The sequence below is a fragment of the Oncorhynchus keta genome, chromosome 34, assembly GCF_023373465.1.
Source record: "Oncorhynchus keta strain PuntledgeMale-10-30-2019 chromosome 34, Oket_V2, whole genome shotgun sequence".
Lineage (NCBI taxonomy): Eukaryota > Metazoa > Chordata > Actinopteri > Salmoniformes > Salmonidae > Oncorhynchus > Oncorhynchus keta.
The window spans coordinates 14,781,523-14,801,343 of NC_068454.1; the positions used below are offsets into that span (position 1 = coordinate 14,781,523).

The window sequence follows — 19,821 nt, forward strand, 5'->3', positions numbered from 1 at the left end:
CTGCCTGTCCCCATGTTGGCCAGTGGTCTCTATGCTGCTCCTGCCTGTCCCCATGTTGGTTAGTGGTCTCTATGCTGCTCCTGCCTGTCCCCATGTTGGCCAGTGGTCTCTATGCTGCTCCTGCCTGTCCCCATGTTGGCCAGTGGTCTCTATGCTGCTCCTGCCTGTCCGCATGTTGGCCAGTTGTCTCTATGCTGCTCCTGCCTGTCCCCATGTTGGCCAGTGGTCTCTATGCTGCTCCTGCCTGTCCCCATGTTGGCCAGTGGTCTCTATGCTGCTCCTGCCTGTCCGCATGTTGGCCAGTGGTCTCTATGCTGCTCCTGCCTGTCCCCATGTTGGCCAGTGGTCTCTATGCTGCTCCTGCCTGTCCCCATGTTGGCCAGTGGTCTCTATGCTGCTCCTGCCTGTCCCCATGTTGGCCAGTGGTCTCTATGCTGCTCCTGCCTGTCCCCATGTTGGCCAGTGGTCTCTATGCTGCTCCTGCCTGTCCCCATGTTGGCCAGTGGTCTCTATGCTGCTCCTGCCTGTCCCCATGTTGGCCAGTGGTCTCTATGCTGCTCCTGCCTGTCCCCTTGTTGGCCAGTGGTCTCTATGCTGCTCCTGCCTGTCCCCATGTTGGCCAGTAGTCTCTATGCTGCTCCTGCCTGTCCCCATGTTGGCCAGTAGTCTCTATGCTGCTCCTGCCTGTCCCCATGTTGGCCAGTGGTCTCTATGCTGCTCCTGCCTGTCCCCATGTTGGCCAGTGGTCTCTATGCTGCTCCTGCCTGTCCCCATGTTGGCCAGTGGTCTCTATGCTGCTCCTGCCTGTCCCCATGTTGGCCAGTGGTCTCTATGCTGCTCCTGCCTGTCCCCATGTTGGCCAGTGGTCTCTATGCTGCTCCTGCCTGTCCCCAGGTTGGCCAGTGGCTGACTGTCTCCTGAGTGTCAAACTCTTCCCTGATACAGTCTTCTCCCCACAACAATGGCATGGCGCTCCTGAAGACCCAACCATGTCAAGCCTTCAAAGGCCCAGTGGGACCAGGGCATTGTGACCCCCACCCCCTCACTTGTCCTCTCTCTCCATTCCCAATCTACTACTTTAGTATTATCTGCTGAGAGGTACAGACTGTGAAACAAAGACTCTTTCTCCCAAACAAACAGACAGACCAGACCACTCACTCCTCAACCATGGATATAATGGGGGTCAAAACATTAGAGCACTTCTGTGAAGTTTATGCCTCTGTGGATGCAGTGAAGAGTTGCCAACACAAACACATGCCAACTTCTCTTGAAGACACAAGTGACTGTTTCCATCATACTCCCTAATATGGTGCCTGTCGTAGACCAGGGAAAAACACCCCACCATCACTTTGAGATTTCTGCAAGTTCCATTCATTTTCATAAAACTTCTCAAAATTCACGTCAAAAGTTCTGTTATCATTTCAAGGATATCGGGGCTATATACCATGTCCAAAGTCATGTTTGTAGTCGCTTCATTTCACCCAGTAGGAAAAAGGCTTGATTTCCCCAAACTAAAGAAGAAGAATGCATCGGGCTAGTCTCATTTGAATATGCCAGACTGAGTTCCTAAGTTCAGTTGTTTCCAGGGCAACACAGGTAATCAGGAGGGAGAGGTAATAAGGTGAGGTGGAGCGGCATCGCTAAGCTAGCGTAGCTTTAAGTGACTATCTCTCCCAGGAATACACATTGGGAAATGTTTCATCAATAATAATATCCAAACAACCTAAATTAAACCTTTTCATCCGTCTATGTTTTCATAGATTTTTGATTATAGAAGTTCTAAAGCAATTTGCCACTTTGAAGAGTTAGAGGGATACTAGGGCTGGGTAAAGTAGGGCACAAGACTATGGAACACACACACACACACACACACACACACACACACACACACACACACACACACACACACACACACACACACACACACACACACACACACACACACACACACACACACACACACTCAGTAATACAGAGAAATGACCATCTGATAGGAGTAGTGAATGGTATGGATCTGGCCCATATGGATCTCCTTCCACCACGCTGGCCAACACTATGATATATAACCTGACCAGCATCCACACACACCAGTCAAACTCATTTCCTCTGAGGTGTGTGTGAGAGTGTACACACAGCGTCATGGTGGGATATCCACGTTTCAGGGGCGATTGACACCACTGCCGACACATTCACACTCATCACATTCTCTGCTGCTATTTACAGTTCCTTCAGAAAGTATTCAAACCCCTTGACTTATTCTACATGTTGTTGTGTGACATGCTGAATTCAAAATGGGATTAAATCCATTTTTCTCTCACCCCTCTATACACAATACTCCATAATGACAAAGTGAAAACATGTTTTTTTAAACATTTTTGCACATTTATTGAATACTCAGTTAAATAAGTATTCACACACTTAAGTCAATACATGTTAGAATCACCTTTGGCAGTGATTATAGCTGTGAAGCATTCTGGGTAATTCCCACGGGGAACCAGTATAAAGAAGTACAATAATGTATTCACTCACTACTGTAAGTCATTGTGGATAAGAGTGTCTGCTAAATGACTAAAATATACACATTTAAAATGTAATGCCACCGTGCTTGAAAATATGACGAGCGGTACTAGGTGTTGTGCTGGATTTGCAGAAAAAATATTTATATTCAGGACATGACGATCATTTCATTGCCACATTTTTTGCAGTGTTACTATATTACCTTATTGCAAACAGGATACATGTTTTGGAATGTTTTTATTATGTACAGGCTTCCTTCTTTTCACTCTGGCATTTAGGTTAGTATTGTGGAGTAACTACAATGTTGTTGACCCATCCTCAGTTTTCTCCTGTTCCATCCATTAAACTCTGTAACTGTTTTAAAATCTCCATTGGCCTCATGGTAAAATCCCTGAGAGGTTTCCTTCCTCTCCATCAACTAAGTTAGGAAGGACGCCTGTGTCTTTGTAGTAACTGGGTGTATTGATACATCATTGCACAGACACATGTATACACACACACACACACACACACACACACACACACACACACACACACACACACACACACACACACACACACACACACACACACACACACACACACACACACACACACACACACGATAACATACGCACTATACATACACATGGATTTAGTAATGATATGTGGTAGTGGTGGAGTAGGGGCATAAGGGCAGTAGGGGCCTACGTGTTGTGAAAACTGTGAATGTATTAAAATAGTATAAACTGCCTTAATTTTGCTGGATCCCAGAAAGAGTAACTGCTGCTTTGGCAGCAGCTAATGGTGATCAATAATAAATACAAATACAAAAGTGTAATTAATATCTTTGCCGTGCTGAAAGGGATATCCAATGTCTGCTTTTTAAATTTTGACCCATCTACCAATAGGTGCTCTTCTTTGTGAAGCATTGGAAAACCTCCCTGGTCTTTGTGGTTGAATCTGTGAAATTCACTGCACGACTGAGAGACTTTACCGATCATTGTATGTGTCGGGTACCGCTTGCCTTCTGTCTATAAGTGGAAAATGAGGGTTACGGCCCAGCGTTGGGCTACGCCGTCCTGAAAGAAGGGCGATGGAGTTGACTGTCTGCTGCCATTGTTGTAGGAATGTATGTCCCTGGACAGCTGTTTCTCCCTCCCTGCTCCCTTACTTACTGTTCAGCAAATTCAATTATCGTCTCACCCTATGTGTCCCGCTGTGTGTGTGTGTGTGTGTGTGTGTGAACGCGTGAGTATGCATTTGTAAGTCTGTGTGTGTGTGTGTGTGTGTGCATATGGTGTGTCATAGGCTATGCACATATTCCCATATCGACATAGCAATACATTTTCTGAATGACACTAAAAACACTCCTTCACGGCACCGAAAGCCACGAGTGGTGGTTAACATGTGAGCATTTCACTTTAACCCTGCAGGGGTTCCAGTTGTACAGTACGCATAGGATAGTAGTAAAACATTATAATTATATATATATACACTGCACAAAAAAATTAAGGGAACACACAGTCAATCACACTTCTGTGAAATCAAACTGTCCACTTAGGAAACACTGATTGACAATACATTTCACATGCTGTTGTGCAAATGGAATAGTCAACAGGTGGAAATTATAGGCAATTAGCAAGACACCCCCAATAAATGAGTGGTTCTGTAGGTGGTGACCACAGACCACTTCTCAGTTCCTATGCTTCCTGGCTGATGTTTTGGTCACTTTTGAATGCTGGCGATGCTTTCACTCTAGTGGTAGCATGAGACAGAGTCTCCCGGACTACCCCCGCCTTTGTGCAAGGAGGAGCAGAAGGAGCACTGCCAGAGCCCTGCAAAATGACCTCCAGCAGGCCACAAATGTGCATGTGTCTGCTCAAACGGTCAGAAACAGACTCCATGAGGGTGGTATGAGGGCCCAACGTCCACAGGTGGGGGTTGTGCTTACAGCTCAACACCGTGCAGGACGTTTGGCATTTGCCAGAGAACACCAAGAATGGCAAATTCACCACTGGTGCCTTGTGCTCTTCACAGATGAAAGCAGGTTCACACTGAGCACATGTGACAGACGTGACAGAGTCTGGAGACGCCGTGGAGAACGTTCTGCTGCCTGCAACATCCTCCAGCATGACCGGTTTGGCAGTGGGTCAGTCAGGGTGTGGGGTGGCATTTCTTTGGGGGGGCTGCACAGCTCCATGTGCTCGCCAGAGGTAGCCTGACTGCCATTAGGTACCGAGATGAGATCCTCAGACCCCTTGTGAGACCATATGCTGGTGTGGTTGGCCCTGGGTTCCACCTAATGCAAGACAATGCTAGACCTCATGTGGCTGGAGTTGTTAGCAGTTCCTGCAAAAGGAAGGTATTGATTCTATGGACTGGCCCGCCCGTTCCCCAGACTTGAATCCAATTGAGCACATCTCAATCGGCGGATGCTTTAGTCCAGGTCTGGGAGGAGATCCCTCAGGAGACCATCCGCCGCCTCATCAGGAGCATGCCCAGGCGTTGTAGCGAGGTCATACAGGCACGTGGAGGCCACACACACTACTGAGCCTCATTTTGACTTGTTTTAAGGACATTACATCAAAGTTGGATCAGCCTGTAGTGTGGGTTTCCACTTTAATTTTGAGTGTGACTCCAAATCCAGACCTCCATGGGTTGATAAATTTGATTTCCATTGATAATTTTTGTGTTATTGTGTTGTCAGCACATTCAACTATGTAAAGAAAAAAGTATTTAATAAGAATATTTAATTCATTCAGATCTAGGATGTGTTATTTTAGTGAACACTTTATTTTTTTGAGCAGTGTATATATGGGGCAAAAAAATACATATATATTTATACATACAGTGGGGCAAAAAAGTATTTAGTCAGCCATCTTAAAAAGATGAGAGAGGCCTGTGATTTTCATCACAGGTACACTTCAACTATGACAGACAAAATGAGGGAAAAGAATCCAGAAAATCACATTGTAGGATTTTTAATGAATTTATTTGCAAAATATGGTGGAAAATAAGTATTTGGTCAATAACAAAAGTTTATCTCAATACTTTGTTATATACCCTTTGTTGGCAATGACAGAGGTCAAACGTTTTCTTTAAGTCTTCACAAGGTTTTCACACACTGTTGCTGGTATTTTGGCCCATTCCTCCATGCAGATCTCCTCTAGAGCAGTGACGTTTTGGGGCTGTTGCTGGGCAACACGGACTTTCAACTCCCTCCAAAGATTTTCTATGGGGTTGAGATCTGGAGACTGGCTAGGCCACTCCAGGACTTTGAAATGCTTCTTACGAAGCCACTCCTTCGTTGCCCGGGCGGTATGTTTGGGATCATTGTCATGCTGAAAGACCCAGCCATGTTTCATCTTCAATGCCCTTGCTGATGGAAGGAGGTTTTCACTCAAAATCTCACGATACATGGACCTATTCATTCTTTCCTTTACACGGATCAGTCGTCCTGGTCCCTTTGCAGAAAAACATCCCCAAAGCACCAATTTGTAAGTCGCTCTGGATAAGAGCGTCTGCTAAATGACTTAAATGTAATGTAAATGTAATGTTTCCACCCCCATGTTTCACAGTCCTCCAAACATGACAAGTTGAGTTTTTACCAAAAAGTTATATTTTGGTTTCATCTGACCATATGACATTCTCCCATTCTTCTTCTGGATCATCCAAATGCTCTCTAGCAAACTTCAGACGGGCCTGGACATGTACTGGCTTAAGCAGGGGGACACGTCTGGCACTGCAGGATTTGACTCCCTGGCGGCGTATTGTGTTACTGATGGTAGGCTTTGTTACTTTGGTCCCAGCTCTCTGCAGGCCATTCACTAGGTCCCCCCGTGTGGTTCTGGGATTTTTGCTCACCGTTCTTGTGATCATCTTGACCCCACGGGGTGAGATCTTGCATGGAGCCCCAGATCGAGGGAGATTAGTAGTGGTCTTGTATGTCTTCCATTTCCTAATAATTGCTCCCACAGTCGATTTCTTCAAACCAAGCTGCTTACCTATTGCAGATTCAGTCTTCCCAGCCTGGTGCATGTCTACAATTTTGTTTCTGGTGTCCTTTGACAGCTCTTTGGTCTTGGCCATAGTGGAGTTTGAAGTGTGACTGTTTGAGGTTGTGGACAGGTGTCTTTTATACTGATAACAAGTTCAAACAGGTGCTATTAATACAGGTAACGAGTGGAGGACAGAGGAGCCTCTTAAAGAAGAAGTTACAGCCAGAGAGCCAGAAATCTTGCTTGTTTGTAGGTGACCAAATACTTATTTTCCACCACAATTTTCAAATAAATTCATAAAAAATGCTACAATGTGATTTTCTGGATTTTTTTATTCTCATTTTGTCTGTCATAGTTGAAGTGTACCTATGATGAAAAATACATAAATCTCTCATCTTTTTAAGTAGGAGAACTTGCACAATTGGTGGCTGACTAAATACTTTTTTGCCCCACTGTGTATATATATATATTATACAGAACATCAGCAATGTCAGTGCTAATAAGGGGAAAAGTAAAGTGTTAGTTCAGGAATGGCAAGGATATTTATATATATATATATATTTTTACACATTCAGAAAGCACATAATATAAATAATATATGCCATTTAGCAGACGCTTTTATCCAAAGCGACTTATGTATGTGTGCATACATTCTACGTATGGGTGGTCCCGGGAATCGAACCCACTACCCTGGCGTTACAAGCGCCATGCTCTACCAACTGAGCTACAGAAGGACCACCATCCTTGCCATTCCTGAACTAACACTTTACTTTTCCCCTTACTAGCACTGACATTGCTGATGTTCTGTAAGTGGCTTTGGATAAGAGCATCTGCTAAATGACTAACATGTAAATGTCAATGTAGCAGCTCTGCTATCTGCCGCTATACCATCTTTAAGGCATCTTTAAAACAGATGAGGAAACACTCAGCCGCCGCCATTTTGGCATAGTATGCTGTGGATGATTGATTGTGTGATTTAAGGATTTAATCCAATTTAAAGACTGCATGCTCGCCGCTCTGAGGTAAAAGACAATCTACTGAGCATTTACTGTAAGGGGAGAGGGAGAGGGAGGGGAGAGGGGGAGAGGGAGAGGGAGAGGGAGAGGGGGAGGGGAGAGGGGAGAGGGAGAGGGAGGGGAGAGGGGGAGGGGGGAGAGGGAGAGGGAGGGGAGAGGGAGAGGGAGGGGAGAGGGGGAGGGAGAGGGAGAGGGGGAGAGAGGGAGGGGAGAGGTAGAGGGAGAGGGAGGGGAGAGGGGGAGAGGGAGAGGGAGAGGGAGAGGGAGGGGAGAGGGAGGGGAGGGGGAGGGGAGAGGGGGAGGGGAGAGGGAGAGGGAGAGTGGGAGAGGGAGAGGGAGAGGAGGGGAGGGGAGAGGGGAGGGGAGAGGGAGAGGGAGAGGGGAGGGGGAGAGGGAGGGAGAGGTAGAGGGAGAGGGAGGGGAGAGGTAGAGGGAGAGGGAGAGGGAGGGGAGAGGGAGGGGAGAGGGAGGGGGAGGGGAGAGGGAGGGGAGAGGTAGAGGGAGAGGGAGAGGGAGGGGAGAGGGAGAGGGAGGGGAGAGGGAGGGGAGAGGTAGAGGGAGAGGGAGGGGAGAGGGAGAGGGAGAGGGAGAGGGAGAGGGAGGGGAGAGGGAGAGGGAGAGGTAGAGGGAGAGGGAGAGGTAGGGGAGAGGGGGAGAGGGAGAGGGGGAGAGGTAAGAGGGAGGGGAAAGGGGAAAGGTAGATGTAGATGGAGAAGTAGAGGGAGGGGAGTTGTAAATGTAGAGGGAGAGGTAGAATGAGGGTGAAAGGGAGAGGGAGAGATAGAATGAGAAGGAAAGAGAGATGTAGAGGTAGAGGGTGGTGGAGTGGTAGAGGGAGAGGAGAGGAGAGGGAGAGGGTGGTGGAGAGGGAGAGGGAGAGGGTGGTGGAGTGGGAGAGGCAGAGGGAGAGGGTGGTGGAGTGGTAGAGGGAGAGGGTGGTGGAGTGATAGAGGGAGAGGGTGGTGGAGTGGTAGAGTGGTAGAGGGAGAGGGAGAGGGTGGTGGAGTGGTAGAGTGGTAGAGGGAGAGGGAGAGGGTGGTGGAGTGGTAGAGGGAGAGGGTGGTGGAGTGGTAGAGTGGTAGAGGGAGAGGGAGAGGGTGGTGGAGTGGTAGAGGGAGAGGGAGAGGGAGGGGGAAAGGGAGAGGGAGAGGTAGAATGAGGGGGAAAGGGAGATGTAGAGGTAGAATGAGGGGGAAAGGGAGATGTAGAGGTAGAAGGAGAGGGTGGTGGAGTGGTAGAGGGAGAGGGTGGTGGAGTGGTAGAAGGAGAGGGTGGTGGAGTGGTAGAGGGAGAGGGAGAGGGAGAGGAAGAGGTAGAATGAGGGGAAAGGGAGATGTAGAGGTAGAATGAGGGGGAAAGGGAGATGTAGAGGTAGAAGGAGAGGGTGGTGGAGTGGTAGAGGGAGAGGAAGAGGTAGAATGAGGGGGAAAGGGAGAGGGAGAGGGTGGTGGAGTGGTAGAGGGAGAGGGTGGTGGAGTGGTAGAGGGAGAGGGTGGTGGAGTGGTAGAGGGAGAGGGTGGTGGAGTGGTAGAGGGAGAGGAAGAGGTAGAATGAGGGGGAAAGGGAGATGTAGAGGTAGAAGGAGAGGGTGGTGGAGTGGTAGAGGGAGAGGAAGAGGTAGAATGAGGGGGAAAGGGAGATGTAGAGGTAGAAGGAGAGGGTGGTGGAGTGGTAGAGGGAGAGGAAGAGGTAGAATGAGGGGGAAAGGGAGAGGGAGAGGGTGGTGGAGTGGTAGAGGGAGAGGGTGGTGGAGTGGTAGAGGGAGAGGAAGAGGTAGAATGAGGGGGAAAGGGAGATGTAGAGGTAGAAGGAGAGGGTGGTGGAGTGGTAGAGGGAGAGGGTGGTGGAGTGGTAGAGGGAGAGGGTGGTGGAGTGGTAGAGGGAGAGGGTGGTGGAGTGGTAGAGGGAGAGGGTGGTGGAGTGGTAGAGGGAGAGGGTGGTGGAGTGGTAGAGGGAGAGGGTGGTGGAGTGGTAGAGGGAGAGGGTGGTGGAGTGGTAGAGGGAGAGGGTGGTGGAGTGGTAGAAGGAAAGTGGAAAGTTGAATACAGTGCAACGTGAAATAGTTGCATAATACAAGCTATCAAGTCACAACAAAGACTACTTCATTCGTGTTGTCACCAGTATCGCAATACTCCGGAAGTATCGTGGCAAGGAAAGAAAACATGAAACATATTTCACGTCTTGAGAAAAACAGTCCTAATGTAAGATAGGCTAATATTCCTAATGTGATGAGTAGATTGCATAGTTATATTTAGGCTAAAAATACATCTCAATCACTGTTGGCAAAAAACAGACAGTTCTGAACGATGCATATCTGAGTGACAGAGTAGCGCTAATCAGAGACGATTCTTCTCCTTCTTTGCATGGGAAAAATGGGGCCTTTTATAAACACATTTCACTCAATTGTACTACACTTTATATGACTGGAGACATAAGCAACATATTTTTAATACGACACAAATTAAACACAACATGTAATGTGCTGGTACAAAAAGTAGTACAAAAAGCTAATTTCTCTCAAATGTTGTGCACCAAGTTGTTTACATTCCTATTAGTGAGAGGGTGTCAAGTGTCAAGATAATCCATTCACCTGACAGGTGGGGCATATCCCGAGTGTATAAGGCCCTGCATCTCAGTGCTAGTGGTGTCACTACAGACCCTGGTTCGATTACAGGCTGTATCAAACCCGGCCGTAGAGGGAGAGGTTAGGGCGGTGCACGATTGGCCCAGCGTCATCCGGTTTAGGGTTTGGCTGGGGTAGGCAGTCATTGTAAATAACAATTTGTTCTTACCTGACTTTAAATAAAATATCAAGATGCTGACTAAACACAGGTGCACCTTGTGCTGGGGACAATAAAAGGTCACTCTTAAATGTGCAGTTTTGTCAAACAATGCCACAGATGTCTCAAGTTTTGAGGGAGCGTGCAATTGGCATGCTGACTGCAGGAATGTGCACCAGAACTGTTGCCAGATAATTTTATGTTCATTTCTCTACCATAGGCCGCCTCCAACATCGTTTTAGAGAATTTAGCAGTACGCCTAATTGGTCTCACAACCGCCTGTCAGGTGGATGGATTATCTTGGCAGGAGAAATGACAAATGGAGAAATGCTCAGGGATCTAATCAAATTTGTGCACAAAATTTGAGAAAAATAATATTTTTGTGCGTATAGAACATTTCTGGGATTTTCTATTTCAGCTCATGAAACATGGGACAAATATTTTACATGTTGCGTATATATTTTTTTGTGTAGCAGCTTACTCTAGTGACACACAAACAGATCAGTGAAAACGATATTGTCTTGAATACAACCATCTAATCTAGGCCTAGGAAAGAGGGAGACACAATCTGTACAATATGACGTCCATCTGCAGGAGGCCATTATTGTCTTGGTACTTGGTACTGAGCCAATGATAAAGACAGTGATATGGAAGGGGGTATCGATAATGCTGATGCTCTCCGAGGTGCCAATAAGATAGGCTACTGTCGCTCAACTGGGAGCACTGGTGTAGGACATACCTCCGCAGCCAACGCGAGTTGGGGGGGCCCATGGATTTTGGGGAGGTCAGGGTCCCCAGATAGCGTATGAACACGTCATATGCCATGAAACTGTCAGATTTCTGTCTGATGTCAACTCTGAGTGCTGAAAGATCTGATCGAAATGTCATGTTTTTAGTGGGTATTTTCATGAATCATTTTCCATATTTTCCATGTGTTTGTTTTGAACTTTTATTTTTAGGTGCAAAAATATGTCTGTTTTGAGTATCTGTTGTCAACTCCGTCACTGATGATTAACCCCCTTATGATAGATTTTTTTTCTCAATATTCATCACAGTTCTGCAACACATGCTGAAACAATTGAAGTAGTTGCTGTGCTAGTCCTAAGGGATAATGTTTGCTTTATAAATGTTGTCTTACGTTCTAAATCCAGAAAAATCCCCAAATGCTAAAAAAATTAGCCCTTGAGCATTTAATAGTGCTATAAAACAACATAAAAAGAAGTTTGGAGATTTTTATTAATACATATTTGAATAGCATAATGTTAGATTTAAACAATCAAGCTCTTTAAAGAGTTGTTGGATAATAATTGTAAACATTAAATGTCGGTGTTGACATGAATTCAGATAGTTGATTTTTTTTCATACAATTCAACTATTTTAAGTTGTTCCTTAACATGGTGTGATAGCTGATACTTTGGTTTATCAAAATATATATTTCACATTTTGCTCATTTTAAGACAAATATTTGTGGGGAAAAAAGTTGATTGCCCCATCTTTGAAGAATCCCTGAGCTCTAAAACAGCAACATTTTCTCTCAACCTCATGGTAAAATGTGTAAAATAGCATGAGGTGAGCTATAAAACTGCAAATGTTTCTCTCTGCCCCATGGCATCAAAAATAAAAGAATGTACGATCACACCGTTCAAAAGTTTGGGGTCACTTGAAAGAAAAGCATTTTTTTGTCCATTAAAATAACATCAAATTGATCAGAAATACAGTGTAGGCATTGTGTTAATGTTGTAAATGACTATTGTAGCTGGAAATGGCAGATTTTTTATGGAATATCTACATAGGCGTAGAGGCCCATTATCATCAACCACCACTCACTCCTGTGTTCCAATGGCACGGTGTGTTACTAATCCAAGTTTATAATTTTAAAAGGCTAATTGATCATTAGAAAACCCTTTTGCAATTATGTTAGCACAGCTGAAAACTGTTGTTCTGATTAAAGAAGCACTAAAACTGGCCTTCTTTAGACTAGTTGAGTATCTAGAGCATCAGCATTTGTGGGTTCGATTACAGGCTCAAAATGGCCAGAAACAAAGACACAATTCTTCTGAAACTCGTCAGTCTATTCTTGTTCTGAGAAATGAAGGCTATTCCATGTGAGAAATTGGCAAGAAACTGAAGATCTCGTACAACACTGTGTACTACTCCCTACAGAGAACAGCGCAAACTGGCCCTAACCAGAATAGATAGAGGAGTTGGAGGCCCCGATGCACAACTGAGCAAGAGGACAAGTACAATGCTGACCGTGGGCGGTCCTGGTTGACCGTGGGTGGTCCTGGTTAATCACCAGAGGGTTAACGAGGGCCTGTGGGAGGTGAGGTGAGGAAGGGATGCAAGGTTTTAGTCCCACCATACACCTCTGTAGTGACTGTGATTAATTACCCGGAGATTCACAGCCAACCCCTCCTTACCGACACACACACACACACACACACACACACACACACACACACACACACACACACACACACACACACACACACACACACACACACACACACACACACACACACACACACGCCATTACTGGAAGAGTCACAAAGACACAAACAGCAGTGTGTGCAGAGTGCTCTACAAGAGGATCAATTCCCCTGCCCAGTTCTCCAGTTGTGTGTGTTCATTGTCTGGTGCCTGAGTATACCTGTCTCTCATGGTTACCGTCAACATGGTGTTTAGTATAGAAGCAGTGACCGTCTCCTACCTCCACCATTAGCACCCTCCTTCCACTGAGGGAGACCACCCTGTTCTTCAACACAACGGAACCATGTGCCATTTAGGATACTTTTTAACACAGAACAACTCTTGGACTACTGTTGCCCTTTCCAAGCACAACTGCTAAAGAATGTCTCTAAGGCAACCTCCAACCTTTTCTAGCATGAGAGCTACTTTAAAAAAAAATGAAATATGTCACAGGCTAGTCATATTCTAATTTTTAGCTTTCAAATAGGCACATTCTTCTCTTCTCCCCTCTGGCCCTTTAATTGTAAATGTAGTGTGCAGTATAATGTGCCGGTCTGGTGCCGGTTCTGTACTGCTGCAGCTCATTTCAAATTTTGCAAATAACAAATAATAGATACAAATTATATACTTACTCATGATCTACTTACTCATGATCCACTTCTGCCAGGTAAGCTTACTTTGCAGTTAACATTTTATTGAGAAAGTTTTGGGGAAAGTATTTAGAGTTTTTTACAATCCCTTTGGCACTAATTTCAGAACCGTGTGGTCATTTTTCAAAACTCTAGACACAAAACTCAAAACGGTCATCACTTGTAACACAGGCTGTCTAATGTTCAAAACATTGCATTGTGCATTCATATCTTTAAAGAAACCTTGCACTTGCAGAATCATTGGTTCAAATAACTAATTTATCATGAAATACCATAGGAACATTAATTTAGATCACCCACACACAAGATACCGATAGTTTCACTGTGTAGTTGCTTAGATTACGCATCTTGCCCATTCTAATGTTAGGTCAAACAACATCTAAAGCTCTCTACTCTATATACTCTATATATTGAGTGTACTGACTATATAGTGTGTGCATGATTGCATCTATTTGTGTGTGTGTGTGTGTGTGTGTGTGTGTGTGTGTGTGTGTGTGTGTGTGTGTGTGTGTGTGTGTGTGTGTGTGTGTGTGTGTGTGTGTGTGTGTGTGTGTGTGTGTGTGTGTGTCATGTATGTTCAGCCAGCGAACCCATTCCAATCCCTATTGTCTGCAGAGCTCATCTCCAACGATGCTGGGTATGGTTGAAGGGCATGGCAGTCCAACCTGCTTACTGTCTCATCACCCTTCTAATCCTCATCAACATGACTCCTGTCCTGTCTCATCACCACTATAATCCTCATCAACATGACTCTCGTCCTGTCTCATAACCTCTCTAATGATCATCATCGTGACTCCTGTCCTGTCTCATCACCACTATAATCCTCATCAACATGACGACTGAACCGTCTCATCACCACTATCCAGAGCGACTTACAAATTGGTGCATTCACCTTATGACATCCAGTTGAACAGTCACTTTACAAATAGTGCATCTAAATCTTATGGGGGGATTGGGAAGGGGTGACCTGGCCAAGATAAAGCAAAGTGGTGTGACAAAACAACACAGAGTTACACATAAACAACAACACAGAGTTACACATAAACAAACAACACAGAGTTACACATAAACAAACAACACAGAGTTACACATAAACAAATGTACAGTCAATAACACAAAAGAAAAGAAAAATTAAAAAATCTATGTACAGTGTGTGCAAATGCAGAAGAGTAGGGAGGTAGGCAATAAATAGGCCATAGAGGCAAACTACTTACAAATTAGCATTAATACTGGAGTGACAGATGTGCAGATGATGATGTGCAAGTAGATATACTGGGGTGCAAAAGAGCAAGAGGATAAGTAATAATATGGGGATGAGGTAGTCGGGTGTGCTATTTACAGATTGGCTATGTACAGGTACAGTGATCGGTAAGCTGCTCTGACAGCTGATGCTTAAAGTTAGAGAAGGAGATATAAGACTCTAGCTTCAGATATTTTTGCAATTCGTTCCAGTCATTGGCAGCAGAGAACTGGAAGGAAAGGAGGCCAAAGTAAATGTTGCCTTTGGGAATGACCAGTGCAATGTACCTGCTGGAGCGCGTGCTACGGGTGGGTGTTGCTATGGTGAGCTGAGATAAGGCGGGGCGTTACCTAGCAAAGACTTATAGATGACCTGGAGCCAGTGAGTTTGGCGACGGATATGTAGTGAGAGCCAGCCAATGAGAGCATACAGGTCGCAGTGGTGGGTAGTATGTGGGGCTTTGATGATAAAACGGATGGCACTGTGATAGACTACATCCAGGTTGCTGAGTAGAGTGTTGGGGCTATTTTGTAAATGACATCGCCGAAGTCAAGGATAGGTAGGATAGTCAGTTTTACGAGGGTATGCTTGGCGGCATGAGCATAGGAGGCTTTGTTGCGAAATAGGAAGCCGATTCTAGATTACATTTTGGATTGGAGATGCTTAATGTGAGTCTGGAAGGAGAGTTTACAGTTTAACCAGACACCTAGGTATTTGTAGTTGTCCACATATTCTCGGTCAGAACCATCCAGAGTAGTGATGCTAGTCAGGTGGGAAGGTGCGGTCAGCGATCGGTTGAAGAGCATGCACTTAGTTTTACTAGCATTTGAAAGCAGTTGGAGGCCACACAACGAGTGTTGTATGGCATTGAAGCTTGTTTGGAGGTTTGTTAGCACAGTGTCCAAAGAAGGGCCAGAGGTATACAGAATGGTGTCGTCTGCGTAGAGGTGGATCAGAGAATCACCAGCAGCCGGAGCGCCATCATTGATATTTACAGAGAAAATAGTTGGCCCGAGAATTGAACCCTGTGGCACCCCTATAGAGACGGCCAGAGGTCCGGACAACAGGCCCTCCGATTTGACACACTGAACTCTATCTGAGAAGTAGTTGGTGAACCAGGCGAGGCAGTCATTTGAGAAGCCAAGGATATTGAGTCTGCCGATAAGAATGAGGTGAACGACAGAGTCGAAAGCCTTGGCCAGGTCGATGAAGACTGCTAGACAGTACTGTCTTTTATCGATGTCGGTTATGATATCGTTTAGGACCTTGAGCTTGGCTGAGGTGTACCCATGACCAGCTCGGAAACCAGATTGCATAGTTGAGAAGGTACGGTGGGATTCGAAATGGTCGGTGATTTGTTAATTAACTTGGCTTTCGAAGATTTTAGAAAAGCAGGGCAGGATGGATATACAGTGCCTTGCGAAAGTATTCGGTCCCCTTGAACTTTGCGACCTTTTGCCACATTTCAGGCTTCAAACATAAAGATATAAAACTGTATTTTTTTGTGAAGAATCAACAACAAGTGGGACACAATCATGAAGTGGAAGGACATTTATTGGATATTTCAAACTTTTTTAACAAATCAAAAACTGAAAAATTGGGCGTGCAAAATTATTCAGCCCCCTTAAGTTAATACTTTGTAGCGCCACCTTTTGCTGCGATTACAGCTGTAAGTCGCTTGGGGTATGTCTCTATCAGTTTTGCACATCGAGAGACTGAATTTTTTTCCCATTCCTCCTTGCAAAACAGCTCAAGCTCAGTGAGGTTGGATGGAGAGCATTTGTGAACAGCAGTTTTCAGTTCATTCCACAGATTCTCGATTGGATTCAGGTCTGGACTTTGACTTGGCCATTCTAACACCTGGATATGTTTATTTTTGAACCATTCCATTGTAGATTTTGCTTTATGTTTTGGATCATTGTCTTGTTGGAAGACAAATCTCCGTCCCAGTCTCAGGTCTTTTGCAGACTCCATCAGGTTTTCTTCCAGAATGGTCCTGTATTTGGCTCCATCCATCTTCCCATCAATTTTAACCATCTTCCCTGTCCCTACTGAAGAAAATCAGGCCCAAACCATGATGCTGCCACCACCATGTTTGACAGTGGGGATGGTGTGTTCAGGGTGATGAGCTGTGTTGCTTTTACGCCAAACATAACGTTTTGCATTGTTGCCAAAAAGTTCCATTTTCGTTTCATCTGACCAGAGCACCTTCTTCCACATGTTTGGTGTGTCTCCCAGGTGGCTTGTGGCAAACTTTAAACAACACTTTTTATGGATATCTTTAAGAAATGGCTTTCTTCTTGCCACTCTTCCATAAAGGCCAGATTTGTGCAATATACGACTGATTGTTGTCCTATGGACAGAGTGATCATGGGCCTCTTGGCTGCATCTCTGATCAGTCTTCTCCTTGTATGAGCTGAAAGTTTAGAGGGACGGCCAGGTCTTGGTAGATTTGCAGTGGTCTGATACTCCTTCGATTTCAATATTATCGCTTGCACAGTGCTCCTTGGGATGTTTAAAGCTTGGGAAATCTTTTTGTATCCAAATCCGGCTTTAAACTTCTTCACAATAGTATCTCGGACCTGCCTGGTGTGTTCCTTGTTCTTCATGATGCTCTCTGCGCTTTTAAAGGACCTCTGAGACTATCACAGTGCAGGTGCATTTATACGGAGACTTGATTACACACAGGTGGATTGTATTTATCATCATTAGTCATTTAGGTCAACATTGGATCATTCAGAGATCCTCACTGAACTTCTGGAGAGAGTTTGCTGCACTGAAAGTAAAGGGGCTGAATAATTTTGCACGCCCAATTTTTCCGTTTTTGATTTGTTAAAAAAGTTTGAAATATCCAATAAATGTTGTTCCACTTCATGATTGTGTCCCACTTGATTCTTCACAAAAAAATACAGTTTTATATCTTTATGTTTGAAGCCTGAAATGTGGCAAAAGGTCGCAAAGTTCAAGGGGGCCGAATACTTTCGCAAGGCACTGTAGGTCTAAAACAGTTTGGGTCTAGAGTGTCTCCTCCTTTGAAGAGGGGATGACCGCGGTAGCTTTCCAATCTTTGGGGATCTCAGACGACATGAAAGAGAGGTTGAACAGGCTAGTAATATGGGTTGCAACAATTCTGGATGATAATTTTAGAAAGAAAGAGTCCAGATTGTCTTGTCCAGCTGATTTGTAGGGATCCCGATTTTGCAGCACTTTCAGAATATCAGGTGTCTGGATTTGACTCCTGTACCATCTCATCACCACTACAATCCTCATCAACAAATCATGACGGCAACTAATGAACTCGCTCACCGAATCAGCGTATTCATTAATGTTGTTGTCTGACGCAATACGGAACATATCCCAGTCCACGTGATGGAAGCAGTCTTGGAGTGTGGAATCAGATTGGTTGGACCAGCGTTGAACAGACCTCAGCGCGGGAGCTTCTTGTTTTAGTTTCTGTCTGTAGGCAGGGATCAACAAAATGGAGTCGTGGTCAGCTTTTCCGAAAGGACGGCGGGGCAGGGCCTTATATGCGTCGCGGAAGTTGGAATAGCAATGATCCAAGGTTTTTCCAGTCCTGGTTGCGCAATCGATATGCTGATAAAATTTAGGGAGTCTTGTTTTCAGATTAGCCTTGTTAAAATCCCCAGCTACAATGAATGCAGCCTCCGAATATATGGATTCCAGTTTGCAAAGAGTCAAATAAAGTTCGTTCAGAGCCATCGATGTGTCTGCTTGGGGGGGAATATATACGGCTGTGATTATAATCGAAGAGAATTCCCTTGGTAGATAATGCGGTCGACATTTGATTGTGAGGAATTCTAAATCAGGTGAACTCTCCAGTGAGCCATGTTTCCGTGAAGCAAAGAACGTTACAGTCTCTGATGTCCCTCTGGAATGCTACCCTTGCTCGGATTTCATCAACCTTGTTGTCAAGAGACTGGACATTGGCGAGTAGAATGCTAGGGAGTGGTGCACAATGTGCCCGTCTCCGGAGTCTGACCAGAAGACCGCTTCGTTTTCCCCTTTTTCAAAGTCGTTTTTTGGGGTCGCCGGCTGGGATCCATTCCGTTGTCCTGGGTGAAAGGCAGAACACAAGATCCGCTTCGCGAAAGTCATATTCTTGGTCGTACTGATGGTGAGTTGACTGACGCTGCTCTTATGTCCAGTAGTTCTTCTCGACTGTATGTAATGAAACCTAAGATGACCTGGGGTACCAATGTAAGAAATAACACGTAAAAAAACAAAAAACTGCATAGTTTCCTAGGAACGCGAAGTGAGGCGGCCATCTCTGTCGGCGCCGGAAGTCTAATCCTCATCATCATCACTCCTGTCCTGTCTCATCACCACGATAATCCTTATCAACATGACTACTGCACCGTCTCATCACCACTATAATCCTGATCAACATAACATGACTCTTTTACCATCTCATCACCTCTCTAAAACTCATTATCATGACTTCTGTCCTGTCTCATCACCACTATAATCCTCATCAACATGACTCTTGTCCTGTCTCATAACCTCTCTAATCCTCATCATGATGACTCCTGTCCTGTCTCATCACCACTATAATCCTCATCAACATAACATGACTCCTGTCCTGTCTCATCACCACTATAATCCTCATCAACATGACTCCTGTCCTGTCTCATCACCTCTCTAATCCTCATCAACATGACTCCTGTCCTGTCTCATCACCACTATAATCCTCATCAACATGACTCCTGTCCTGTCTCATCACCTCTCTAATCCTCATCAACATGACTCCTGTCCTGTCTCATCACCACTATAATCCTCATCAACATGACTCTTGTCCTGTCTCATAACCTCTCTAATCATCATCATGATGACTCCTGTCCTGTCTCATCACCACTATAATCCTCATCAACATGACTCCTGTCCTGTCTTATCACCACTATAATCCTCATCAACATGACTCCTGTCCTGTCTCATCACCACTCTAATCCTCATCAACATGACTCCTGTCCTGTCTCATCACCTCTCTAATTATCACCAACATGACTCCTGTCCTGTCTCATCACCCCTCTAATCCGCATCAACATAACATGACTCCTGTCCTGTCTCATCACCACTCTAATCCTCATCAACATAACATGACTCCTGTCCTGTCTCATCACCACTCTAATCCTCATCAACATGACTCCTGTC

At 45.1% G+C, this 19,821-nt stretch overlaps 1 protein-coding gene across 7 annotated transcripts in view; it reads right to left on the reverse strand.

Annotated features, from left to right (window-relative positions):
• LOC118366765 (interleukin-1 receptor accessory protein-like 1-B) overlaps positions 1–19,821 on the reverse strand; it is a 580,901-nt gene that overhangs the window by 509,887 nt on the left and 51,193 nt on the right. The gene's annotated exons all lie outside the window — the stretch shown is intronic.